Below are 27,924 nucleotides of genomic sequence, written 5' to 3'. Positions count from 1 at the left end.
TGAGAAACAAACCTTTTCTGATACGTGTATCTAAAGTAATGTTCTGTAGATAAGATAAACTGTTCACGCTCATGATTCTCAAATAAAATACTAAATACTTCATAGAAAAAGATATCGCTTAAGGGCAACTCAGGCTATGTGTAACTGGTTTTTAAAAAACAGTTAAAAACTGAAGAGGAAAAGAAACTTAATCTAGTCATTGATTGATTTGAAGGGGGAGGGTCTCCAGTGCAAAACTGACATTGATATATCTTTTAATCTAACAGCACAACAACAAATCTTAAGGCAATCAATTTTAATGGTATTAATAGCCCAATACAAATTATTCCGCTTCTGCCTTAATTTAGGAGGTTGGCTTCATATTTCTCCTGCAAATTTATCAAATAATTATTTCTGCTTCCAGTGAGGGCTTTAGTGGCTTTACTTGTTACATGTTCAAAGAGGTTAATGATGATCTCCTTGATATTTGTCTGAAACTGCTGCAGCGAGATGCAAGCTCCCTCTTCCCTCCTCATGGACATTGTTTCCATTTTGGCATCTCTTTTCTTCTGGCAACCAGCATCCCGCCAGCCTCGTCACATCTTAATCCAACTGGTGCTCTGATCAGTTTGGATCATCTCTTTTTCTCTCCTAAGACAAGAAAGAACAGAGGTCAAAACTCTCCACTCTGGGACCTACCCTTTGCTCATTCACAATTTGCATTCTTATGCAAGTCAAACATTTTAGCCTTTTGTGAGCCATATGGGGCATGATTCCTAATAGAGACTATTCATATCAATGGGGGTTTTTCCCTTCCCATTGGCTTGATCATTTTCCAGTCCTGATCATTTTCCAGTATATTCAATTGAGTGTGAAAGGGAAAAGGAAATTGGGGTTTCAATAAATTGCTCACAGGCAGACAGTAATAACTTTTGGAGCAAGCACACAGATATTTGAGCCGTGGAGATATAGGGACATTTTCCAAATCCTTGTGGTGTTGGCTTCAATCAGCAAAACATTAAACAATAAAAAAGGACAGGATTGAAACAAATATCTAAAAAAAAACACCCTACAATATTTTTTTCAGATGAATAACTAGATGTCTCCAAGTTTGTATCTGCTACAAGCATCTCTTGTCATAGCTGTTAATGTTTAACTTTTTCTTTGGTTGAAACGCTAAGGTTATGTTCCAGACAAAGGGAAGCACTTTTAAATCCCATTATTTCAAATGGGTGTTCAAGGAGTGCTCAAAATCCCTGTTAGTGCTAATGTGTGTTATAAAAATGTGTAACTGGAGCGGTGTGAGAAGAAGTCATGAGAAAGCAACTCCCATGCTGCTGCAATAAATGCATAAATCAGAGCTCAGCCAGGGCACTGTCACTATACATGCATTATTGCTTGACTAAGGACAGTTCAGATGACACTTTCAATGTGTGATTAGATTCCTCTACCCATGCACAAATGATCATCTGAATGGAAAACCACACATTCTTTACCCTGAATTTAAATACTAGATGTAACGGAACACCTGCTAACTTGGTGAAGAGGCACCTTTTAATGTGGTGATTCAATATTTAGCAGGCGGAGAGTAAATGGCCCTATCCACCCCCAACACAGTACTTCCAGTGACTGTTGCTGGTGTCTATTTTATGTTTCTTTTTAGATTGTGAGCCCTTTGGGGTTTGTTTGTTATTTCTCTGTGAAAACTGCTCTGAGCCATTTTTGGAAGGGTGGTGTAGAAATCAATCAATCAAACAAACAAACAAACCAATAAATGTAGGCTTTAGAATGTGGGGTAGTGACTTTCATGTGGTTAGGTGATCGTCTGAATCGCAATGTGGTGTTTCCCCCCTTTAACCATAGAGTTTGCATTGTAAACAGGACAGAGCCCAGGACTGGATCATCCAGTTATGTAGGTAAGACTTACTTGTGGCACAATTTTTCTCTCACTGCCTGAGGTGGAGAGCTGTGAGATAGCTTTTTACATCTCTGCCACACTAACTGACACAGGTGGGAAACCTGCTGCTGCTTACAAGACAAGCGACCTGTTTGCAAGTTTCATCCACTTTCTGGTATAAAATAAATGTGAAAAACTATGTGTGCCTTCAGACATGAAATTTTATTATTAATTTTTTGCTGTGACAGGAAAAAAGGGGCAGACTTACCCTACCAAGCAAAAGCAAGGTCTCATCCTACCAAGGAAAAAGGGGCAGTCTTACCCTACCAAGGAAAGGCATCCCTGGTTCCTTGTTTTCACTTCCCCTCTTTCCAAAGCCGCATTTACAGCCTCTTCAGACATTTCCTCCATCCTGCCCCTGCTTTTCTCTCTGCTGGAATCTGACAGAGCATTTTGCCCAGGAAGATCCCAGTCAGATTGTGGGGGAAAGATTGACAGAGAGGTTGCAAGAGGCATGGTGGGGGGAGCTAGATCACCAGGCAGGTCCTTTAAGGTACCAGGGGTCACCCCTTGTCCCTTGCATTCTCTTCCCCACCATACAGCTTAAAAACTGTGCATTTTCATTCTTCAGCAGAAATCTGGGATTGTAGGTTGTAAACTGTGAGGATCCTTTCCTATAAAAGAGTTTTTTACCCCCAGTTTGGCGCTCACTATAGTGCTCATTGCTATGTAAACTAATCTAACTATCTATTGCTACTTAGGCCTCACTGACATACTGACATGGAACTCCCAGACAAATGCACAAAAGTTTGAAACATTTCTCTAGTTTTTGCAGGCAGGTTTTTGGGTCATCCAGACCAGGGGCAGAGCCACCACTGGGCCAATGGGTTCAAAGAACCGGGGTTGCTGACATGCCCCCGCATCTGCCGTCAGATGCGGGGAGGCTAGTTTAGCTCCCAAGTGGGGGCCATGGGGCCCCTTCAGGAGCTAAACAAAGGCTGACACTGCGTTCACAGCGCCAGCCAGGAGCGCTCTTCCCTGCAAAGGCAGGGAAGAGCTGCTCCTGGTTGCGCTTCAAATGCAGCGCCAGCCTAAGTAGCTCCTGAAGGGGCCACGCAGCCCCCTCAGGAGTTAAAAGGCTGGTGCTGCTTTCACAGCACAGCCCAGGAGCAGCTCTTCCCTGCAGGGAAGAGCCGCTCCTGGGCTGCGCTGCGAAAGCAGCGCCAGACTTCGTTTAACTGCCGAAGGGGCCACGTGGCCCCTTCAGCAGTTAAAGGGCAACTGAACTGAGAGTTGGCCGAACGGAGCCTCAAGGCTCCATTCAGCCAGACGACACCCCTGCGTCTGATGTCAGATGCAGGGGCGTGGCTAGCCCCAGTGTCTGATGTCAGACACTGGGGCGGGGTCAGTGGGGCCACTGTGGCGGCCGCACACAGGCCTCTGGCGGTCCCGCTCCGCCAGTGGCCCAGACTAACAAGACAATCCCATACCCCACAAAAATGCACTACTTTCCCAGAAAATGTGGGGAAACTCTCTCATAGAAAAGCATGGAGAATGAAACATCACAGAGATAAGAAGGCTAGAGTCAGAGAGAGGGGGGGGCTGATTTCGGACATAACAGGTAAGTGGAGGTCCCTTCACTTCTAGTTTCCTCACTTGCATGTCCAAATTCAGGAAAATGGAGTTTGTGGTAGAAACCCTCTCCAAACTTCACTCTAAACCTTTGGTCAGAGTCAAGTTTCACTGCCACAAACTCCATTTCTGCAGTGCTAGTGTTACATTCGAATGCTGGCACTGCAGTTTCAGCCCCACAGAACCGGAGTTGAGGGAAGAAGCTCCTCCTCACTCTGGCCCAATTGGCTGTGTGGGCTGTCCTTCTTTCAAGAAGGAAGCCCACACAGCCAGCTCCTCCAGCTCTTTGCAGTCTTGCTGACTGCAGAGAGGCTGCTCTCCAGATCATCCACACGCAGACAGGAGTGGGAGGATGGAACCACAGGTCCTTTGGACCCACGGTTCAGCATTATGTCTGAAGGCGGCCAAGAGGTTACTCTTTGGAGGAATGCTTTCAAGCTTCAAGCCCTTTTACTAATAAATATATATCTGGGGTGCACCCGGAGATCACCAGATCATCACTCTGTGTACTTCAAGCTAGCAGGCAAGTAAGCATGTCTCCACAGAATATAAATGAGCCAAAGCTCTCAGTTCAGCCTTGGAGAAGAATTGCATCTCAACAGCCAATCACTATGCATGACTCTATCATTTTATGTAAGGCTATGGCAAGATGTGGTGTGTGAAGCAGAAAATACATCAAGGGAAGCCTGGGAACCATAGAAAGAAGGCTTCCTTCCTTCATCTGTGAAAGGAAGGTTCTAACATGATTGGAAAAATACACTCCACGCATCATGGTTTGTTCATCTGAATCTGTTTTCCAACTGGGTATAAAAGACCACAGACATACTAAATGCACATTTAAAAGTATTATCTTAACTGGCCCTATAAGATGAGTCAACATATGAAAAAACACCATTGATTTTACTAATCATCATGATTCTGAGCCAAAATAATTGTTACATTAAACACATGAGCCCTCTCTGGACCTTATGTTAAAAGGATAACTAACAACAAAAATGTTTGGCAGAGCCAAAAAAATGTTTTGCCAAACCATTGCCTTTTCCAGATGTTATGTTAAAAGTAGGTATACTTATGTACACCGCCCAAAGTAGGGACAGAAGTTCCACCCCCTGGCTTATCAATCATTTCCCTCCCTCACCACTCACTTATAGCATTTGTCTGAAGAGGTGAATGCTGTAAGCGTGATTGTGGGTTCCCCACCCCGTGATCAGCAGACTTGAGCACTCAAGCCTTATGATGGCAGAAGCACCCACCATCATGATTACAGTGTTCACCACTTCAGACAAAAGCTTTAAGTGTGAGCAGCAGGGGGGTGGTGAGGGGGAATAATTGACAAGCTAGGGGTGGGACTTCTGTTCATGCTTTAGACAGTATACACAAGTACACCATCCTTTTAACATAACATCTGGAAAAGGCCCTGCCAAATATTTTATTAATTATTATAATATTATTTTTCCATTAATGCACAAGGTTTGGTTTTGATTTTGCTCAAATAGCAGTCATAAGGATTATGGCACACAGGAAGGAGATATTTAATCCTTTTCTATGGTGTTATGTTCCCAAAAAAATTTGCACTTTTGAAGCGCTATTAGCCCTGGGAGGTGTCAAAGGAACCTTTCTTCCAAAGGTTAATAGGCATCATTTTGTCTGGAATACAGTATGGCAGTAAAGGGTTAAATAGTAATACCCTCTCCTCACATGCTTCAGGTCCAATCCTGATTGCCCTGTGGCTGTTACATGCATGTAGGGACAAACAACACATTTAACTTTGTAGGGCTATTCAAACTATTATCAGAATGAAGGCAGGACATGTGCAGCCAAGTCTGGAGGCTCATAAAAACCCATGAAAATCCTGCCAACTTCGCTCACTCAACTGTGAGTAGCCAAACTTCTCTGCCTTGTTCTTTATCAAGGTAGAAGGGAAAGAGAGCTCCCCTAACTCAATATTTTTGATTGTAACAGATCCTGGGGACTGGCAGCCATGATTATCATAGAGCACCCATGGCTACTGGGGTTTGCATCTGTGAATGTGTCACTCTGCAAAGCATACTCTATGACCCTTTGTTTCCAGTGCCTTCAGTAGGGCTGGTCCCACCTCAACCCCTTTGTGGCCAATCAGGGGGCAACTGATGATGTAATTAGGGTTCCCAGTGTACTGGTAGCACAATGCATGCTAGCATAGCTCTTTCAGTTCTTGGAGGACTCAGCTCCTGATTTCAAAAATGGAGACCACAATTGCAGATCCAAATAGAGGGTCTGCTCATATGTGGAGCAGAGGGTAGGAGCTTTTTCCACTGACAAAACTGCCCTCAGATGCTCCTATGAAAGCTCACAATATGTAGTATGGCACATTTTAATAGTGCTTAAGAGGAAGAAGAGAAAAGGGAGATCCTTTCAGGTCTTCTGTCTGAGATTGTTGCATACACAGCATTATTGAACTTAATAATTTATATGATTTGATCATTAAAGAGGAACCTCTTAAAGTGGTGGCTCTTTTACATTTAGCAAAGACTTAGCCCTATTCATATCCAGCACAGCTGTAGCTGGTGTCTATTAATCTCCAGTAGCCCTATTTATCTCCAGGGGCTGTTGCTGGTGTCTATCTTTTCAGACTGTGAGCCCTTCGGAGACAGAGAGCCACCTTCTCTTATTCATTTTTCCTATGTAAACTGCTTTGGGAACTTTTTTTGGTTGAAAATCAGTATATAAATTCTTCCTGTTGCTCTTCCTTGTGTTGATGCTAAGGTTCAAAACTGGAGACTCCGAATTCACCTGTAGTGAACTTGTAAGGTTCACCCCACAAACCCATTATAAGTTGAACCTGAAATTCTACTGAAGTTTAGGACTGATGCATAATGGGTTTGCCCTGACACCAGCCCCCTCTGCCAGAAACCAACCCTCCCTTCCAGTCCATGCCTTTCTCAAAACTTACTCTTGATAAGGGGGAGATTGTGCAATGGGGACCAGAAGCACCAGAAGTGGAGGCCTCATCATTAAGGCTTGGATGCTCACATCATCAGGAGTATCCATTAATACTGGGGAGCCTGTGAGAAGGTGTTTCTAAATATTCTTTCTTCAATGGACTGAACAGAGGGACACTGGGAAATTCGGCTCCCAGCTCTCTGGCAGCAATGGATGCTCCTGACCATGGGACCCTCCAGGCCTGACCAAGAAGCCTCCACTCTTCCTGCATGCCTTTTCCACCTCTGTATGCTTTGCAAGGGTGAATTTTGGGAAATGTTAATGAAACTGCTCTGAAGTATTGGTTGCGCACGCCTAACTATCTTTTGGGCTTGTGTGGGGAATCAGCAGATCTAGAGGGAGAAGTTCATTACCATGTTCAATTTGTGCAAAGCTAGTTTCTGGAAATAATGACAGAGACTGGGATAAAATGCAGTCAGGTTTATTAAGGGTAATAAGGGTACAGGAATGCAGAAAGTTTGATTAATCAAAATAAGCAACACAATATTAACTAATAAGACAAATTTGAATCTCATGAAGAGGTGTTTTAGCTTGAGATCCAAATTGAAATCAACTTAAGGCTGGCCATTGATAAAAGGTCTAGAGAGCAGCTTTAGACTGAGAGCAAGAAGAGAGGGGAGGAAGATGGTTTGGAATATAGGCTGGTTAGTATACCTGAATCCAGTGGGGCGTCTGTATGGTAGTATCAGGCAAAGTATGATAGTTTGAGCCTGGCCATTTGTGCCTTGAGTGAAAATTCTGGACTGATTTGTTCTATGACCCATTTGTTTGTTTTCCTAGCTGTCCATGGTATCCTCAAAAGTCTTCTCAGCACCAAAGTTCAAAAGTGTCAATACCTTTTCTATCTTGTTTCTTCAAAGTCCAGCTTTCGCATCCATACAGTGTCACGGGAAAAACTATTGTCCGAACAATTCTAAACTTTTTAGGTATAGACACATAACGGCATCTAAATATCCTTTCCAAGACCTTCATTGCAACCCTACCATGTGCTAGTTGGCAGCATATTTCTTGACTGCTCAATCCTTTACTGTTGATGGTCGATCCCAAAAGGCAGAAGCTATCCAGCACTTCAGTGTCTTCATTGTCAATTCTGAGGCTGGTTGCTGTGCCTATTGTCATTAGTTTAGTCTTCTTGACATTTAGTCATAGTCCCTTTTTTTCACTGTGCTCCTTGACTTTCATTACTAGAGTTTGCAGATCATCCACATTCTCAGCTATCTAGGTGTGATCAGTGTAGAGCAAGGGTGAATGACCCATCTTAAAATTCACCTGTTTACTGGGAAGATCCTCCAGGTGCAATATAAGAATTTCTTTTGACACTAATGACCTGTTCCTGCCAACCTACATCAGCCCAATAGTCCTGGTGAGTGGGAGTAAGAAAATCTGTGTTTCTGTAGGGGCAATTAACACTGCCCATGCCATTGCTAACAATGGAAGTTTTAACTATTCCTTAGGAAACAGTTAGTTTAACTTATGTCTGCCAAGCAACCTCTTTTGTGTATTTTCACAAAGAAGGGCTATGAAGAGCACTCTCCAGTCACGTGTTTGTACTTTTGACCTGGGGATTGCTACCCCACAAGCTGCTTATGCCAACCAACCGACTCGAGGATTTGCCATATACAGGCAGTGGAAAGAGAAGTCCCACTCCCATGAGTTCCAACCAAGATGGAGTCTGCAAGCCTGCAGATCCAAAGTACAGAGTGGTGTGCTTCTTCTAGCTCCCAAACAGGCTAGTCTCTTGACAGAAAGCAAGTGGTGGTAGTGGGAAAACAGGTGAAGGCAACAGTCTGTGCATGTGAACATTACAAGCACTTAGAAATACCAAAAAAGATCTAAATTTTTCTGAGCTTTCTCAGATAAATTTCAGAAGAGCCAAGCTTATTACATGGTGAGCCATGGGAAGGTAACCACTCACTAATTGCATTGTGCTTTCTCCAAAACTGTAGTGAGCGTATGCAGAAAAACAACTTGGTAGCATTCTGCAGCACACAGTTATAGCCATGACTTATATCTAGCTAGAAAATACAAACTAGCCATCCCATAGTGGAAGTGTTTAAACCTCCTGTTGTCATTGGGCTAATGAGCTTACTAGTCATTCACCTTGCATTTCAGTGCAGTTTCTTCATTAAGGAATCACCAACATTGCAAATGACTGGAACAATTTATTTGCAGCAGCACTATCCTCTGCTGCCGAGAAGGCTTGTTTTGGTTTGTTTTGTAGTATAGGGAGGAAATTAGCCACATCCCTGAACTGCGCTAAACTTTGTCAATAAACAACATTACAAGACACAAAATCATTACATTTGCTAGCCTCATTGCACATGCAATGAGAAAGGCCTGTGCTCTAATCTAGTCTAGATACGAGGGACAGTGTACATTTTGTGCAAGGGAAGAGATAGAGAGGAGACATTTAGAGTTTGATATGTACCAAAAAGCATAGCCTTGTACTTATATAAGGAGATTCTGATGTGATTTTGCAATTTGCTTAAAATCTTTATTATATGTCAAGGACAAAAAGAGGTTAACTGGTGCCCTAGATGGCTCACAATTGTGCTGGCGCCTTCCTGCCTGCTTCAGTGTCTTAAACGGGCCATGCATCAAAAGGAAATTGTCCAGTTTAATCAAATTCCACCTGAATATATGGTAGGTAGACTTGCAAGAGATGTGCCATATGTTGAAAAATGGAAATATTTGACGGTCTAATCAGATCACTTTAAATGGAAAAGTAGTGATCGCTAAAACCAAATGAAATTAGATTGCAGTAAATAGAGAGGAGATTATTAGATATGGGCACAGTGATCACAAGGAGAAAAAAAGATTAGTACACTGAAAATGCCATTGCCATTGTTTGGGACAAAATTCTTTCCCTTGTCTTTTGGGAGGTTTGGCATGTGCCTGGAAAATACTGATTTATGTCTTCAACATATCTGTGAAAGATAGATGGGAAATTAATTCTAGGGTTAATTCACCTTGGTATTATTCCTTAATCTCATTGCCCTTAGGAATAGCCTTTCACATGCATAAAACTGTAACAAGGAAGAGGTGTATAATATCTGACAGGGAGTTCCACACGCCCCTAGCCCTGAACCCAGAGCACATCCTATCCCCTCACTTGCTCCAAGGATGCAGAGCATCTCCCCCTCCAGCCTCCTTACAGTGAACATGTAAAAGGTACAGAAAGGATAAGGGTTAGGATTCTTAAGAAGAGGTGGCAAGGGTGCAGGGAGCAGCTGGGTGTGATGTTTCTAATTTATTTTAACAAGAACTGAACAAAACTGTGGGTTCTAAACAAGTGTGGGCAAAAATATGGTGCTTCTTGGTGCAAAAATATGGTAGTGAAAATCCTGACTGAATGACGATAAATGTGAGGATATGGATTATTCTATCTGTGAGGAGGATGGGGGTGGTGAAAGGTGAAGGGGACAGTTCAGGGGTGGAACCTCCATTGACCAGATGGGTTCAAAGAACCTGGCCACGAGCCACAGAAAGGCCACGCAAGCCCTCTGGAGTTCATTCCCAGCCAGAGTTTGCTGGCTGGGTGCATTTAATTCCCTTTCTCCTCCTCACTTGGGGAGGGAAATAAATGCACCCAGCCAGCAAACGCTGGCTGGGAATGCATTCCAGAGGGCTCACACAGGCCCTCCGGCAATCAGGCCATGCCCATATGTGTGTGATGTCATACCAAGGGGTGTCACTGGCATGTGTGGTGCATGTGCAGCGGAGGGCCCAGGGATGGGGCAGAACCTGGGCCTCCATTCCCTGGCTTCACTACTGGAACAATGTATAAGATAGAATGTGTAGAATATGCAATGTTTTATATTGGGGAAACAGGAATGCCAATATAAAACAGGAATTATATTTACCCAATATAAAACAAGAATGAAAAGATATAAAGAGCATTTGGCTGATATGCAGCACAGCAAAAATCAAACTAAATCATGGGTGATGCACATGAGGGGAAAATACCAAGGAGAATAAAACATCAAGGAGAAAAAAATTAAATTGTTGTAATGTTTTAACTTTTTCTGTTATCATTTACTTTGTTTTAACTTTTTCTGTTGTTTTCATCCATTGTAAACTACCTAGAGACATAGGTTTGGGGCAGTATAAAAGAAAGAAAGAAAGAAAGAAAGAAAGAAAGAAAGAAAGAAAGAAAGAAAGATGTAGTGGTTAGAGTGCTGGACTAGGACCGGGGAGACCCGAGTTCAGATCCCCATTCAGCCATGAAACTAGCTGGGTGACTCTGGGCCAGTCACTTCTCTCTCTGCCTAACCTACTTCACAGGGTTGTTGTGAAAGAGAAACTCAAGTATGTAGTACACCGCTCTGGGCTCCTTGGAGGAAGAGCGGGATATAAATGTAAAAAATAAATAAATACATAATACTGACTGTTGATGGGGATTTAATGAGACGTAAGATTAAAGAAGCAATGTTTATAGTGCAGTTGAAAACCAAATTGGAACCCAATATCCCAGTAAAGGAAGAGATGAAAGAAGCCATGAAATATATTGGTCAGTGAAAGGGTTAAAAGGTTTGCCCATTTGTTCATTTTCTCCTCTCCATTCTCAGTTGTTTCTTCTGTATTTAAGGCTTGACATATTATCAGCTGGTATGCCAAAAAGAGCACGGATGATGGTGTTTTACACTGAAATGTTTGCTTTGCTTACATGTCTATAAGTTTGTAAGTTTATTTTAACATCCTGTTTTTGCGCATTAAAGAGGTTGTTTTGTAACTTATGTGAAGTGTTGTCATGTACATTTCATCACCGTTATATTGTTTTATCCTAAGCATTAATTGTTCATTTTAAAATTCATGCTGGACTACATGGTTTGCATATAGATTCAATCTGTTTCAGTCTCTTACCCTTCTATTAAAAGGATCTCAGGTAGCAATAAAAACTGGCTTATACCCACAAGAACTGCTGGCCATCCTGGTATTCAATTCACACATCAGGATCCAAGCACATAAAAACTGCTTGTGCAAGCAATAGAAGCACAGTTTAAACAAATTATCAGTTATTAGCTTTAAAATGTAATTATATGATGCTCTTAAACGAGCATGCATTTTGATTAAAAATTCATAACATTAATTTTAAAACAATACCAAGCATTGATTTTCCTAATTCAAAACATCACATAATTAATTGTCCCAGTTTGCCTATAAACCTTAATGCCAACATCAAAAGAAAGAACGTACACAAAAATTATTAAAGACTCTAATTTGTCTTTTTCAACAGGTTGGAAATTCCCTCTAACCACTTCCTAACAGAAAAGGGCCTGGGAAGTGACTTTGCCATAATAAAAAAGCATGCACTATTCTTTAATTATAACCAAATGGGAGGCAGAAATAAAAGAACAGCTAAACAAAACCATGTTATTATTTCAGCACTATACAGTATTCCACTGTAGTACACAATGAAAAAGCATGAACAGTGTTTGATAGAGGCAGCTGCTTTTTCACTTAGTAACTTACTACTGTACTTATATTCAGGATAAAAATTACCAGAATGGATCTCTGTAAGAGACTGTTGAGGTTCTATCACTAAATCCTGCTCCAGATATACGATGAAGACGAATATTTATATACCGCTCTTCAACCAAAGTTCTCAACTTTTTTTATTTTTACACAGAAAAAAATACATAAATAAGATGGTCCCCTGTCCCCAAATGGTTCACAATCAAAAAAGAAACATAAGGCAAATACCAGCAGCAGATACACTGGAGGGACGCTGTGCTGGGGTTGGATAGGGCCAGTTGCTCTCCCTCTGATAAATATAAGAGAATCACCACTTCAAAAAGGTATCTTTTTGCTCAGTTAGTAATTCTGGTAATTATTCTGAACTGGCCCGCTGATTCATATAGTTCTTATCACAGTCAACAGATTCATACAGTATCATGAGTGATTTGTGTACTGCTACAATATTCTTACACTGTCCTGAAAACATTTGAAGGAAACTGATAATGAGGAGCAAAAGTGGCAACATAGTTGTTTTAGATGTCACTTGGGTTGATGGCCCCAAATAGGCTGAAGCTATGGTGGAAAGTAACCATGTTGCCAGTGCAACTTGTGTGATTGGTTCTTTCAAATTTTATTAGTATCCTCAAGGGATTAGTCAGGCCATAGTATCTTCCAAAGTTTAGCTGTAATATACACTATGGGGCGATTCTCACGACCAACAAAAATCGGGCTAGGAGAGCCTAGCCCGATTTTTGTTGGTCGTAAGAACCACCGGGCTCGCAGCTGAATGGGTAACCCGCACGAGAACCCCTGCTAAAAAGCAGGTTTGCAGAGCGAGCGCTCCAGCAAACCTGCTTTTTAGGCTCGTGAGTAGCCGCGGTGCGGCTTTGCGCCGTGCCTACTCATGAGCAGACCCCTGGCCGGGAGGCTTAAAAGCAGCTTCCCGGCTCGGGGGTCTCCCCAGTATGCCCTGCATGCTCGCGCAGGGCATACTGGGGCTTGCAGGGGCCGCATGGCCCCCGCTCCCCTACCCCCGCCGGCTCCATCTCGGAGCTGGCCATCGTGGGGGCGGCCGATCCAGCTGCCCAGGGCTCCCTGCCCGCTCGTCTGCGGGGAGAGTGGGCTTAGCCCGCTCTCCCCGCAGTTCTAACAAAAGCGGGTCTCATGGATCGTGAGACCCGCCTCCCCATCTGTTGGGATTTCCACCTCCCAGAGGGTTAGTTCCATATAAAATCCTTGGGCATTCATTGGCTGCATAAATAACACTGGATTCAAGGAGTGAATTCTTATGTTTATCTGCATTTTGAGAAGCCAAAGGCCAGTAGTTATGCTCACCCCTGGTAGAGTCCTTCGAAACTCCAAGGCCACCTAGCTTCCAAGACTGGGCCAATATAGAGCTCCTGTGGCCTCTGTGTATGGGTGCTGGTTTGCAACCTCAAACCCACAGTCAGTGGACCATTTCCCACTGCAACAGGTACCTGGGCTCCTCTACTGCCAGCCAAACTACTGCTGCTGCTCTTAAGGCAAGATGGAGGAGTGGTTTGGCCCAAGCCCTACACACTGAGCCCAGGTGAGGCAAGGGCTGCCGCTAAATGGCCCCATGTGGTTTGCCTGTCTCTTGTACTTCTCAGTCACTGGGAGGTGACATGGTTATTTCAGATGGAAGCTTGGAAGGTGGCTGGAAAGGAGCTCCTGCCTGGATGGCCCTTTCTCACCAGCAGGTTCCCTCACATGTGTGCTCGTCTGGCTCACAAGGTTCATATTTTTAATGAACCCGCTTAGGAGTCCTGTTTACAAAAAAATCCTTCTGCAGGTTCTTGGTATCTTCATACATGTGGTATTTTATTCTTTTTGTGAAAAATTATCTAGAGTGAAACACATAGGCTCAAAATCAATTAATGTTTCCTTACTATTAATAGTAGCAGCAGCATTAATATCTATATGCCACTTTAAAAAACAACAACAACCCCTTCTCATCACAGTTTTCATAGCAAAAGAAATGAGCAGTTGATTCCCTGAACCAAAGGGTTTCATAATGTAAAAAGAAAGCCAAGGGAGATACCAGCAACAGCCACTGTGAGGAACACTGTGGGGCTGTTCACATGACCTATCGGGCAGGCAGGGGGAAGGCTTCAAAGACCTTTCCTTCACCCCAGATGATCGTTGGTTGCTTGGTCAGAGTGCAGAGTGTGCTCCCACATGATCAGCCCTGCTCCGTGCAGCGTGGAGCAGGGTGGATCGATCTGAGGCTAGGACTTGTTGTCTCAGTCTCTGTGAATCCCACAATGCACTGTTTGACACATGTGATGCATTGAGGGATTCCCCCAAGAGATGAGTGCTCTAGGTGCACATCTCTATGTACAACAGGCGAACCAGCCTGGCTCACACACGAGCAAGTAGCTCAGGTTTAGTGAGTAAGCAAGTAGCTCAGGTTTACTCACTCCCTAAGCCTTGGCCAGCAGGTGGGCTAATAAGTCGGGCTAGGAAGTGCTGGCCCACCAGGACTGAGCCCAATCCTGGCAGTTCTCACATGCAGCCTAACCCAGGCAGGTTTAGGCTACATGTGAGAGCATCCTCTGTGTGTGATGAATAGGGAGCCGCCACTTGCAAAAGTGCTCATTTGCCCATTCAGCAGAGGAGTGAAGCTTTAAGGCAGGCATCCCCAAACTGCGGCCCTCCAGATGTTGCTGAACTACAACTCCCAGCATCCCTAGACACAATTTTTTGTGGCTGGGTATGCTGGAAGTTGTAGTTCAGCAACATCTGGAGGGCCGCAGTTTGGGGATGCCTGCTTTAAGGTAAGAAAAGAACCCACAGTGTACTGTGCAGTATTATTCAGGAGTTATTACACCTGGGTGCAAGGGCTGTGAAACACACTATGAAGCCCCACCCCCATGCCAATACACTGTGTAGCCCCATACCCTATGATTCACAAGTGCCATGTTTTTGTCTGAAGAGGCAGATTCTGCTTCTATGGAGAGCTTTCCTGTGATTGGGAACATTCTACCCAGGTGCACTTGAAGAGGCATGTTGAAAATAATTCAGGGCCTTTAACGGAAGTGAGCAACTGTATTGAGGAACTGTAGTGCAAAATGGAACCAGACAAAACCAAGTGCTCAGATTTTCTGCAGAAATCAGCTACTTGGGACCAGTGTTCCATCAAACAGGGATTCCTAGATGTTGTTGACTACAACTCCCAGAATCCCCAGCTGCAATGGCTTTTGCTTGGGATTCTGGGAGTTGTAGTCAACAACATCTGGGAATTCCTGTTAGAGGGAACACTGCTTGAGACCAGGAAACTGGAATTAAAAATTGAATCTTTCATAAAGATGTTGCACACCCCTAGGGGCAGCTGCTTGCTCCTTGGACGAAGGTACATTTAGTCCACATTGCAGTGTACTGTTAGCATTGTACCTACAGCTCATATATAGCGCCACCTTCAAAGGAGTACTGATGAGGCAGAGTAAACATGTAATAAATGAATAATACTAAATAAATATTGCAGTCAGTTGTTTAGGGCCTACAGACCCCTAAATGAGAGCGCTGTAAGCCTGCCTTCAGGATTAAAGTTGCCAAAAATAATAATTGCCAAATTGTGATTTTATTAATGTGATTTTTCATATTTATTATCTGCTGTTTTATGTTTTATTTAATTACTCTTTTGTTATATTTGCCTTATTGTGTAAACTGCCATGATAATATTTATACTGAAGGATGGCATAGACATTTAAAGATAAATCTATAACACAAATAAAAAACAGGGTGTTGTTTTTTTATCATGACACTAAGGAGTTTTTAAATATTTGGCAGAGAGTTCTTAAGAAAGGGTAAAAAAAATGCACCAGCTGACATCCTGACTAAATTTACTAGAGGAAGTCTGTTGAAATTTAGTAGTCCTTTAAAGTAACTCATGAGTAGCACTACTGAGTAATTTAGTCAGGATGTTAACCACCAATTTTAACCAGATGTTCCTGCAAACACTTTTAAACAACATTTTAAGTGAACCAAGAATGGATCAATTGAAGAGAACATCACTGACCTGTGAATTTGCTAGTAGCTCAGATTTTATATGAGAGGAATCAATAGAACTGCTGGAATCAATAGAGCCTTCCTGAAGGGGCTGTTGACTCATCAAAATTTAAGTAAAGTTTCCATGTTTTTGGTCAAAGCTCTAATTCATTAACAAACTACATTTGTTCAATATATAACAGCTATGAGCTGTAGGAGAAATTTTATAGTTATAATAATAGGGCAGAAATGGAGCTAAATTCTGCCATGGCTAGCAACCCTGATCTAAATATAGTCCTCCTAGGCATTGTGCATGCCTTCAGCAAGTGGGGAAAAATCTCTTGTATTTGGGCAGACTTGGACTCAGTCTTCACAAGTACATCAATGTCTGATGTGGAAGTGTCCAGCAACTCCTCTTGTGTGGTTAGGATGGATCAGTTCCACTTTGTGACTCCTGAGGACGTAGACAAGCTGATTGGAACGGTGCAGCCCACCACCTGTCCTCTTGACCCTTGCCCAACATGGCTTATACTATCTGGCAGGGGGGTTGTTGTAGAAGGCCAGGTAGAGTCATAAATGCTTCTTTGAGGGAGGGCGGGTTGCCTCCTTGTCTTAAGAAGGCAATTATTAGACCACTTATGAAGAAGCCTGCCTTGGATCCCTCAGAGTTGCATAACTACAAGCCTGTCTCTAACCTTCTGTGGCTAGGCAAGGTAATTTATTTATTTTATTTATTTCACATTTTATATTCCGCTCTTCCTCCAAGGAGCCCAGAACAGTATACTACATACTTAAGTTTTTCCTCACATCAACCCTGTGAAGTAGGTGAGGCTGAGAGAGAAGTGACTGGTTCAAAGTAACCCAGCAAGTTTTCTGGCTGAATGGGGATTTGAACTCAGGTCTTCTCGGTCCTAGTCCAACACTCTAACCACTACACCACTGCTGCCCTTGTGAGAGGGTGGTGGCTTCCAAGCTCCAGACGGTATTAAAGGAAACCGATTATCTAGACCCATTTCAGACTGGCTTTGGAGCGGGCTATGGGGTGGAGATTGCCTTGCTTGGCCTGATGGATGATCTCCAACTGGGAATTGACAGAGGAAGTGTGATTCTGTTGGTCCTTTTGGACCTCTCAATGACTTTCAGTACTAGCGACCAGAGTATCCTTCTGGAGCATCTGAGGTAGGATTTCTTTGCCACCATCACCTCCACAGAGTAGGCCCTAATATGGGGTCTACCCTGTGTTCGGTTGGAGATGGGGCAAGAGCTCTGTTATGCGGGGCCCTGATTGTTTGCCTGTTCTCTTTGCCTTCCAGGTGACTGCTATTTAAGATCATGCTGAGCATTTTTTTAACTAATGTTTTAACTTTTCTGTTGTCATTTGTTTTATTGTAAACCGCCCAGAGACATAAGTTTTGGGTGGTACAAAAATGTTAAATAAAATAAATGTGGGGAGGATTTCTTACTGTTGTGGAACAATTGTGACCCACAGAAAATGATACCTGACAGTTAAAGAAAAGCTTTTTGATAATGAATAATCTGTTTAAATAGGTCATTGTATCAGCTAATGTCTGCCTGCTGTCAGGAACTCGGCCCTGAAACCACCCTTTTTGGAGGTAGATGCAGAGAGCTTGGGCAATGAGGCTCCAGAGTTGCCCATATCCTCCATTGTCTATTGCCCATATCCTCTGAATCTGAAGACTCCCTTGAATCTCAACCCTCTGTAGAGTTACCCACCTCCACCTAGAAGCATTCACCTGTAGCACAAATCCCCCCAGGGTTCTTGAGACAGAGACTGGCACCAACAGTTTGAGAGAAAGCAGATTTTATTGCTAGCAATTAGACTCAGCGGAATAGTTTCCCAAAGGCTGAGCCCCAGTTACACTGTGGCTTCAGCTTTTAAACACATAGCAATTTACATATTGTGGATACAATCCTCATTAATAAGCACCATCATCTTACACTTATTACCAATCACCTACTAAGCTATAATTAAGCATCTTCCCTCCCACTCTGCATACTGCTAAAAACTATTTCACTCCCCTTCCAGATGTGGCCTTGAAAGTACTGGCCATCCAACACTTTGTTATCTACAGATATCAAAGGGGCCCCAGCCTGCATACCAGCAGTGACAAGATTTATTGTGCTGTTAGCAAGTTGCAATTAGTGCAGTTTGGTAATACAGACCCTTTTAACCATTTCTTGACCACCACAAACCTGAGTCTGCCTCACACCTAAGAAATAGGTCCTGGCCCCCTTAACTCTCTGCAATATGTAGAGATTGGGGAAGAGCCTGAAACAATATGTAGAGATTGGGGAAGAGTCCTGGGTCTGTATTTTATAAGGCTTGGCTTCAGTTTAGACTGATCTGTTGCTGAAGCAACGCTGTTGTGCAAATTCTCTGCCTAGTTTCTGTGCCCTGCTCTTGAATTCCTGGCTTCTGACCCTCTGCTTGTTTGACCTCGCCTTTGCTTGCTCTTGATAGATTGCTCTCTGGTTCCTGATCCACTGTGTGACCTTGATCTTTCCTGTTCTGATGGACTAGTTGCTTCCTGACCCTTGGCTTCAGTGTCTTTGACTTGGCTTGTTCTAACAGAGTGCTGCCTGACATGCTGGCCCCGCCCAGTTATGACACATGCCCACCTGCCTTCCTTCCTTCCTGTGTTTCCAAAATTTACCATTGTCGATAGTCTAGGTTCCAATAAATTCCATAATACAACCCAACCTGATTTTTAGAGGTCAGTTGCATTCTATCATTCCCATTTTGGTGGTTCTGATGCTCCTTAAAGGACTTCAAAATATACAGAGAGCTCTACACAAGCAAAGATTGTCCTGGTGTGTTTGTTTGGCCAGATTAGGGAACTCCATGGTGCATACCAAATATTTCCAGGTGCAAAAGACAACAGGAAGTCCTTGCACGCTTGGAGCTCCAGACACTAGAACAGCCACCACATTCCACGAGTAGATGAGGCACATTGTGGACTGGGCAAAGTCATTTTTTTTACACTTACTGGTAAATTCTGATTATTGAGTGTTTATAAAAATCTGTTAAACACCAATGGTTAAAATATTATTCTTATATTCAAAATTTCATCTTAAAAAAAAAAAAAAAACCCTAAACCCTAGTGAGCATAGTCTGTTGTAAAAAGTAGTGTATTCAGCTAATTTCAGTGGCCGGATTGTGTATGCAAAATTTGGTATATGTAGGTCATTGGGAAGTATGACTTTATTTCACACAAACAAATTGTTCAAATATCACACACACACACACAAACACACACTTGAAGTATTTTGAGGGGAAACCAGAAGAGTTTTCAATAAAGACTAGCATCATATCTCAAGAGAGTTCCACAGTCCTTGCTACTTGTAAATAATCTGTTTTCTTGAATAAGGAGGACGGTCTATTTATTTGATTTTACATACTAGCAACCTTATATTCTTTCCTCATTAATATCCATTTTTCATTGTTTTGAAGGGCAGATCTGGCAATAATATAGAATTGCAATAATATCCCGAAGAGTTTTGATAATAGGACAGGATTTTTCTGCAGAATCTCAGCTGCTTGAAGAGGGAAAATGCCCTAGCAACATTCCTTGGGCAATTTTGCACAGCTCTGTCAGGTACTGACCAGAGCCCTCTCTGTGGGACTTTGGGGTCAGGTTGGTTTTCCTCCCCCCCCCCCCGCTTTGGAAATCTTTCAACAGAAATATGAATGTCTCCTTGTAAATAGTTCCACTGAATTTTGTGTCAATGAGGCTTTTAGTGGGTTACCAGCCTGTTCCTGAATCTCCTTATGTAACATGTAGCAAAGGACAGCATTGGGAAATATAATTTGAAATGCTTATATAACAATAGAGTTGGGGGAGGGAACAATTATGGGTAAAATGCAGAACCATTAAAATTTCAGAGAAGTAATCAAAGCACATAACAAGGCCCAAAAATGTTTTGCATCGAGAATCAGACATCAGAGTGTAAAGGAAAATAATCTTTTTTTCCTTCAGCCTCAAAGTGCTCTGAGTTGACATTTGTGTTGTAACAGGGTGAAAAACAAATTGTTGTTCAGCATTCTCAGGAAATGTCCTTTGGGGAAGTCACCTTCTAATTAATCATTTTTTTCTTCATACAGATTTGCAGAAAGCCAGTACCAAAAGCCATGTGTATGCATTCTCACATGTATATTTTCCTGCTAGTCGTGCCAAGACTTTTGTGCTCAATGTCATCTGGAACAACTCCAACATTGTTCTCCAACCAATAATAGCTAACTAATTATTACATCTTGAACTTTAAGCATGCAAAACCTTTTTGCAATTAAACTTTAGCAGAAATCAATGGACTTGCACTAAGGGAAGAGTTACATTTTATGGACCTTGGTCATGCTGAATATTTTGCAGAACAGGGCAAAGTAGCTCATTTTCTGAAGCAGTCACTTGGTTGTTGATTGTCTTGCTTTCTGTTCCCCAGGCAATAGAAACAGTATGGATTTGTTTTCTTCAGGAATGGGGAGGAGGGAATTTCTTGCATGGAAGACCATGGAGTGGGGAGAGAGAGCCTCAACTCCCAAGCTTGGAAGACAGGAAGGGCCCCACCATGTTGTTGCTTGGCCTTGCCTCTGTCCTGGCTGCAGCACCAGAGTCCTGACCACAGCCAGAGAAAACAAAAAGGAGCAGTGGGCAGGTTGTGTCCTCAGGGCATGGTTGCTGGAGAGGAGCAGCAAGCATGCTGCAGATGCAAGCCATCCTCTGCTCTGTTTTCTGCTCTCTGCTTGTGGTTGGAGCTCTGGGGCTGGAGTAGCTGGAGGGCATGTTTCTTTCCAAAACCACAGCTACTCAGCCTGAGCCACTCGGCTGGGCAGGGAGCAAAGAAAACAGAGGTCACCTCACGCCTCCAGTGCAGTTGCTGTTCCTCTCCTGAATGCGACAGTCGCTCATCTGCTGGAGCTGGTCCTCTGGCTTTCCCTCTGTCTTCATCCCTGCATTCAGGATTTTTAACAGTGATTAACTTACAAAAGAATGGCCAGCCAGCTAACTACCCTAAACTCTCAGCATATTCTTCAAGGAGAATTCTATGCAAAAGAATTTTCCTGTGAATTCATCCATGCCTTTATCCTCAATGCCCTGGCTGCGGATACATAAGGAAGTCTGGTTAAAAATATATATTTTTTCCTCTATGAGGGTTATAACCAACTTGGGTATACACAGCAACTGAATCAAGAATTTAATTGCAAACCACACATTCATGGGCATTTTGTACATTTTACTGTCTGTCAGATATATTGCGGGCTCCATTCTGATTGAATCACCTTCACAGAGTTCTTTTTTCCCTTCCTCTTTGCAAGTTGTGCATTTTTTGATGTGGGGAAAAAGTGAATGTAAATAGAAAGAATTTTAAAACTGTCAGTCAAGATTGGCCTGAATTCCAGAGATATGGAGCACCTGCAGATTCCACTGACTTCAGCGGGTGTTTACATTTTTGCAAGTCAGGCCACTTGGGCATAATTTTAGCAGGTTATTTTCTCTCACTTGGCAGTAGCAGCAGCTTCATACTCTCTTATTATTCAAACCTCGGGAATTGTTTGCTTCCTTTGGTAATGAGACACTGTCCCCAATTCCTAAGTGCATGATATATTCTTATTTCAGAAATGTGACAGAACATGAGAGATGCTGTCACTCAGTGCAATCTGCTATGACCTTTGTGACCTGCTGCAAGGAGACAAAACAAAGGAATGAAGTGGATTGTTTCACGATTTGTTAGTCAGGGTGAAGAAAAGAGCTTGTGCCTCAATCAGCGTACTTAAAAACTCCACCGATATTCCCAGGCAAGAGAGTATATTTGCTAGATACTGCGGTTGCAATAATATTTCAGAGTCAGAGGGGCTGTTCCAGGGCATGTGACCTAAAGTTCTTTGCCAAATTGTGGCATGGACTTGCATCTCAGTCCTGTTTTGTGGATACCTGCTGTGTTGAAATTCATGGGTCTTTGAAAGCCATACGCCCGATTCAGACATTATGCTGTATGTGTGTACAGATGTCTGTACGCTTGTATGTGTTTGTGTGAATGACTGCAGGGGCTTAGCTATAATTGAGCAGATGGGTTCAAAGAACACAGGCCCCCAAGCTCCAGAGGGCCCCTCAGCTCTACCCCTCCCTATTTTCTTCATTATCTCCCTCACTCTTAGGGGCTGCTGAAGAGAGGGGTGAACACAGGACCCCTCTTTCCTAGATACGACCTTGAATGACTGTACCTATGTTCATTTTAAAGTGAACCTGGATACAGGCCTTCCAAATGCACGGTACAGATAGAAAGTGTATTGCTGTACCTGCATTCAACAGAACATGTGACTAACTGTACCTGTGTACACAGTACACTCATTGAACATAACATGTGAATGGGCCCTTGCGAGGGTCTCAGCTAAACCTGAGACCAGAGGATTGTGCTACTAACTTGGTATCAACTAAATGCCTTTTCATGGCTGCTCTATGGCTGGAACCATGTATTATGTGCAGGTTCATCTTCCCCCACCCCCAAAAAAGTGTTCCTTTTTTACATAAAGCACACCTGTAGGAAACTTCAGTGGGGACCTGTTTAATTCTCCCCTTCCAAGCAATATGTCCAATCAAAGCTATGCCCCCTGCAGCAGCTTTTCTCCCTGAGAAATACAATATATTGGGGACATAATACATGGATCCAGACTAATTGAAAAGTGATATTGGAAGGCCAGGATCCCATTCTAGCTTTGCTAAGAACCTCAGCTGTGAAGCTCCCTTGCAAATTTGCATCCTTCAGCCAAACCTACCACACAGGCTTCTAAGGATAAAATACTGCTCTAGAGTTTATCAGAGGAAGGGTAGAATATAGAAATAAATACATTCTTGATTTTAACATTAGTGAAGTCATTTCCAGGGAAGCAGTGACACTGTAGCAGGTATGTTTCTTTCCTTACGTTTCTGTAGTGGGCCAGATTGACTCATACCCCAGCCATAACCCTAATAAGATGAACCAATGCCTCTCCTAGAACAAGGCTTTAATCTGACTCTTGGAAGGCCTCAGGGAAAATGCATGGGCAGTATAGTGGGCACCTTCTGGTCCTACCCTTTGCTGCATACTAGAATGCTGAAGAAGACTCTTTGGACTGGCACGTCATCAACACAACAGAATTGGTTGGCTTGGCTCAGGAGCATGACATGGCCAATGCATAGCTTGATGGATTTCCTTCCCTTACCATTCCCCTTGCCCCCTCCCCCGCATTCTCACACCACTTGTCCCTCACATTTCATATTGCCCAACCCCTATTGCTCCTTGCACTACCTGGCCAGGCTTCAGAGTGATTGCATGGTTTCCAAGCCTCTTGTCACAGCATCACTCCAGGTCTGTTCAAAGCAGCCCTGTCCTACTTAAGATTCCTTTGCAGCTGTATATTAGAGTAGAAGTGACTCTGAGGAAGAAAAATCTTGTTTTACTGATATTTTCAAATCCTCATGTCAGTAAAAGTCTTGTAGATTCAAAATTATTTAAGTTTGAAAATATCTTTGATAAAGAATCCTCCCCAAGAAGCCACTAAGAAGCACCATCCTATGTTGACTAGGAAGTAAGTCTCATAATGTTTGATGGGATTTAATCCAGTGTAAGCATACATAGTATTGCAGCCTTAAGTGAAGGGTACTGTACTAAATATTGAATGTGAGATAAAGGTGGATGGAAAACAGACATAGGAAGCTGCCTTATGCTGAGTCAGTCCATGGATCCATCTAGCTCAGTATTGTATACACCAGGGTTTCTTAACCTTGGGCCCCCAGCTGTTGTTGGACTACAGCTCCCATCATTCTCAGCCACAAAGACCATATCTGGGGATGATGGGAGTTGTAGTACAACAACATCTGGGGACCCAAGGTTAAGAAACCCTGGTCTACACTGACTGGCAGCAGCAAGATTTCAGGCAGGAGTCTTTCCCAGCCCTACCTTGAGATGCCAGGGATTGGAACTGGAATCCTCTGCATGCAAAGCACCTGCCATACAACTGAGTCATGGCCCTATCCTCAGGAAAATATTAACGGCTTACCATAACTTTCAGTCCAGCTACCTTAAAGGTAAAGTGTACCGTCGAGTCAATTTCGACTCCTGGCACCCACACAGCCCTGTGGTTTTATTTGGTAAAATACAGGAGGGGTCTACCATTGCCTCCTCCTGTGCAGTATGAGATGATGCATTTCAGCATCTTCTGATATCGCTGCTGCTTGATATAGTGCCAGCGGGGATTCAAACCGGTATCCTTCTGCTTGTTAGTCAAGCATTTCTCCGCTACTTTACCAATTCTCTATTCTCTATTATCCCTGTCTCAGAATGATTTCTATTTCTACAGCATCATCCATGTGCATGGCACTTAAGAAAGGAACATAAAGCGGGGGGGACGGACATGTTCCCTCTCCAAGGGACTTATAGAGGTGATTCTCACAATTGCCAAAAAGTGGGCTAAGGGAGCCTAGCCCACTTTTTGGTGATCTTGTGCTGCCACGGAAGCTGCGCGGCTCCTGGAAAAAACCCACTAAAACTACCCCTCCCCTAAGTCGAGGTTAATGGAGCGAGTGCTCCGTTAACCTCGGCGTTCTGCACGTGTGTTGCTGCGGAGCGCAACACAAGCAGCCTCCCGGGCCCAGGGATCTCTCCAGGATGCCCCGTGCACTTGCGTGGGGCATCCTGGAACATCCGGGGGCCGCATGGCCCCCAATCCCAGCAGCCCCCACCGGCTCTGTGATGGAGCCGGCAATCATGTGGGCGGTCGAACCAGCCGCCCAGGGCTGCAGGCTTGCTCGTCTGCGGGGAGAGCAAGCTAAGCCCACTCGCTCCGCCTAACCCCATCTGGTGAGTCTCACTGATCGTGAGACTCGCCTCATAGTTTAAATGCTGACCACTGGGGTTAGGGAGAGGGAAGAGAGGTGTGGTGTTTTTTGTTAATCCATTCCTTGATCCAGGCTAGCTTTTGCATGGGGCCTTAGTTATTTGTATTCCAGTCTTGGAATAGAGATGAGGCTAGCCAACAGTAAAAGCATCAGAGTTAGACTGTACTTGCCTCTCTGCACATAATGAGGCGATTCTCATGACCACTGGAAAGTGGGCTAAGGGAGCCCAGCCTGCTTTTCAGCAGTTGTGGGAACCACCAGGCTCACGGGCAGGTCCAGTGGCTAGCCTGCCTAAATACCCCTCCTCTAGAATGAGGTTAGCGGGGAGAGCGCTCAACTAACCCCATTTTCGTGATTGTGAGTCACCGCGACCAGGAGGCTGCAGAATGGCCTGTGCACTTGTATGAGGCATTCTGGGACTTCCAGGGGCCAGGCAATCCCCGATCCCCACAGCCCAACCTGGCTCCATGAAGGAGCCGGTTATCGTGTGGGTGGCTGATCTAGATGCCCAGGGAGAGGTGTATGATTGTCTGCAGGGAGAGCGGGCCAAGCCCACTCTGCCTGCCAAACCCCATCTGACTCTCCATACTGCTCATGTGGAGAGCCTCAATGTCTGTTTTATTAACCTATTTGATTTGATTTGATTTCATTCCTGATTCAGCTTAACTGCTTTGTCCTTGCATACCACAACTCTTTCCCTTGGATTCTACAAGAGAGAGGATTACAAAGTGAACGAAAGGTAAATATGAGAAATTATTGATATCATGGCAGAGGCATGAGTGAAATCTCTGAAAAGTATGCATGTTATCTGTTGGTAACTCCAAGCCAAGAGACATACATATAGGGACTCTATGTAACAGTATTTTTACTTTATTCATCTATTACCAGGTTTAATGACTGACAGTTCTGTGGTAAATTTCTACAAGAGGAGACAGACTGTCCTGAAAAGAGTTTATTATGTTGCAGGGGGTTAGCAGGAGGACAACTTATATGATGGGCCAAGCTGCGATCCAAAAATAACTCTGCTAGTCAATCTGCTATGTCTTCTAGTTCCCAGCTTTGTAAACATGTACCCTATTTACACAGTTTATGTGGCCTTGTAGGTTTTCAGCTGGGACAGCTGCAAATGGGAATAGCACCTTCTCCGTGCACCCTGGGATATTTATTTATCTCACTCATCTTTGGGATTTGGTGTCATGGTTTTGTTATTTACACACAGCACCATCTGAGATGGTAAATAAGATTTTGTCCCCTGCCTGTGTAAACAGCATACAGCCTGTAGATCTTCACAGATAAACTTCAGATAAACAGCTGCATGGATGCTAATGGATATGTTTTGCAGAGCTGGATGGTCATAAATCTAGAGCTCCTTGGCCCAGCCCTCTCTCCCACTTCATGAAATAAAGGTCAATATGTGCCCCATAGGCTTAAAGAACAGCTTGTAAACTTGACTGCAATGTGGGAGATAGATAGCTAAATACACACATAAAGAAAACAAAAAAACATTACTTGCGGAAAATATTTGAAATTAAATAGAAATGAATGGTCAGATTTGAAGCTGCTTTTCTTTGGATAACCGAAAAATATAGATGGAGGATTGCACAGAGGCAGAATTCATTTAGAGTGTAAGGAAGCCAGAGGCGTTGAAGAGCGATGCAAGGTTTGTTCTATTTTCAACCAGAGTTATTTTAAATAGGATTAAAAATAGAAGCTCTTACCTTACAACAGCTTTGACAAATCCTTGCTTTTCCAGGAGTTCAGCTGTGCTGAGCATTCTCACACACCTTTCAATGATCACACTTGGATAGTGCAAATGCATCAGATTTCAAAGATAAGGGACAATTATGGAGTGATAGGTTCTGCTCACTATGTAGTGAAAGCATTTCAAAATACAGGATCATTCACTGAAACAACATTGAGAAACAGAGTGCCTAACATTATCTGTGACCTTTGACTTGGCTCAGCTGTCAGAAGTGAAAGGCTTAAAGGCCTCCAAATTAGGAGACAGCTGCTATGTTGTAACTTCCACATAATATTCAAAGCCATCCTTGCTTGTTAAAAATTCCTAAGCAGGACTTGTCTAAATTGTTCCTCAGTCTTAAGACTTAAAACACAATTTATCGAGTTATGATGTCTAGGTTTTTTTTGTCAGGACTCCTGTGTTTTTCACAATGTGATGATATGGAGAAATTCAACTGGTGCAGCTCTCTTGGCCATAAAGATATAGTTTAGGGTCACCAACTAAGGACTTTTATAGACATGCGACTATTTGGGCGACAAATGACTATTCTGAGACAAATTACTTCTTTGCATTAGGAGGAATAAGAATTGTTTTGGAGGCCAAACAACTTTTTTACATTTGTTGTGGTATCTGAAGCTCTGGGGAGCAGCAGGAACATTTTGTTTGCTCAGAACACTTGGCTCTCATGAGCAGCTTCCCTTCCCTTGTGTTCTTCCCTTGCCAGTGTCCTACTGACCATCCATCCAGTGGGGAAGCCTGAGTGGAGTTTCTGCTTCAGTGGCAGGTTCCAGAGCCATGTGAAGCAGGAGCACAGATAGGCTGACCTAGCAGGTGCAGCGTGCTTCCTTCATGTGCTGGTGCTGGTGGCGGCAGTGAGACGTTAGCAGTTAGCTAACTAAATTTACTAAGTCAGCAGTTAAAAGGCAACTTTTAAACTGGTGAATCTCATTCATGCATCATATTTATATACCTCCTGATATGTGTATCTCTAGGCAGTGTACCCAATTTAAAACAACAAATATAAAACAGAGTAAAAAGAATTTCACAGAATAAATAAGTTAAAATAATTTCATGGGATAAAAACAAATAGTTTAAAATTAATTTCAACTAAAAGCCTGAAAGAACGGTTTGTCTTGAAAGTCTTCCTAGAAACAAACAGCGATGGAGATGCTCTTATGTTTACAGGGAGCATATTCCAAAGCCTTGGGGCAGCCAAAGGGAAGGCCTGGTCCTGAGTCATCTCCAAACAAGCCAGTGGCAATTGTAACCAGACCATCCCAGATACTCCTGTTAGGTGGCAGGGTTCCTGACAATGAAGGTGCTCTCTTAAGAACCCT

At 43.3% G+C, this 27,924-nt stretch overlaps 1 long non-coding RNA gene across 1 annotated transcript; it reads right to left on the bottom strand.

Annotated features, from left to right (window-relative positions):
• Positions 1-280: 280 nt before the first annotated feature.
• On the bottom strand, positions 281-26,786 carry LOC128342438 (uncharacterized). The gene is made up of 2 exons (XR_008314983.1): positions 26,565-26,786; positions 281-630 (listed from the first exon to the last, which is right to left on the bottom strand). It is a non-coding gene; the product is annotated as an uncharacterized LOC128342438 (long non-coding RNA).
• Positions 26,787-27,924: the final 1,138 nt, after the last annotated feature.

This window comes from Hemicordylus capensis, chromosome 1 (genome assembly GCF_027244095.1).
Source record: "Hemicordylus capensis ecotype Gifberg chromosome 1, rHemCap1.1.pri, whole genome shotgun sequence".
In the NCBI taxonomy this organism is placed as follows: Eukaryota; Metazoa; Chordata; class Lepidosauria; order Squamata; family Cordylidae; genus Hemicordylus; species Hemicordylus capensis.
The sequence above is the reverse complement of the archived record's forward strand: the minus strand, read 5'-3'. Positions and strand labels throughout refer to the sequence as shown.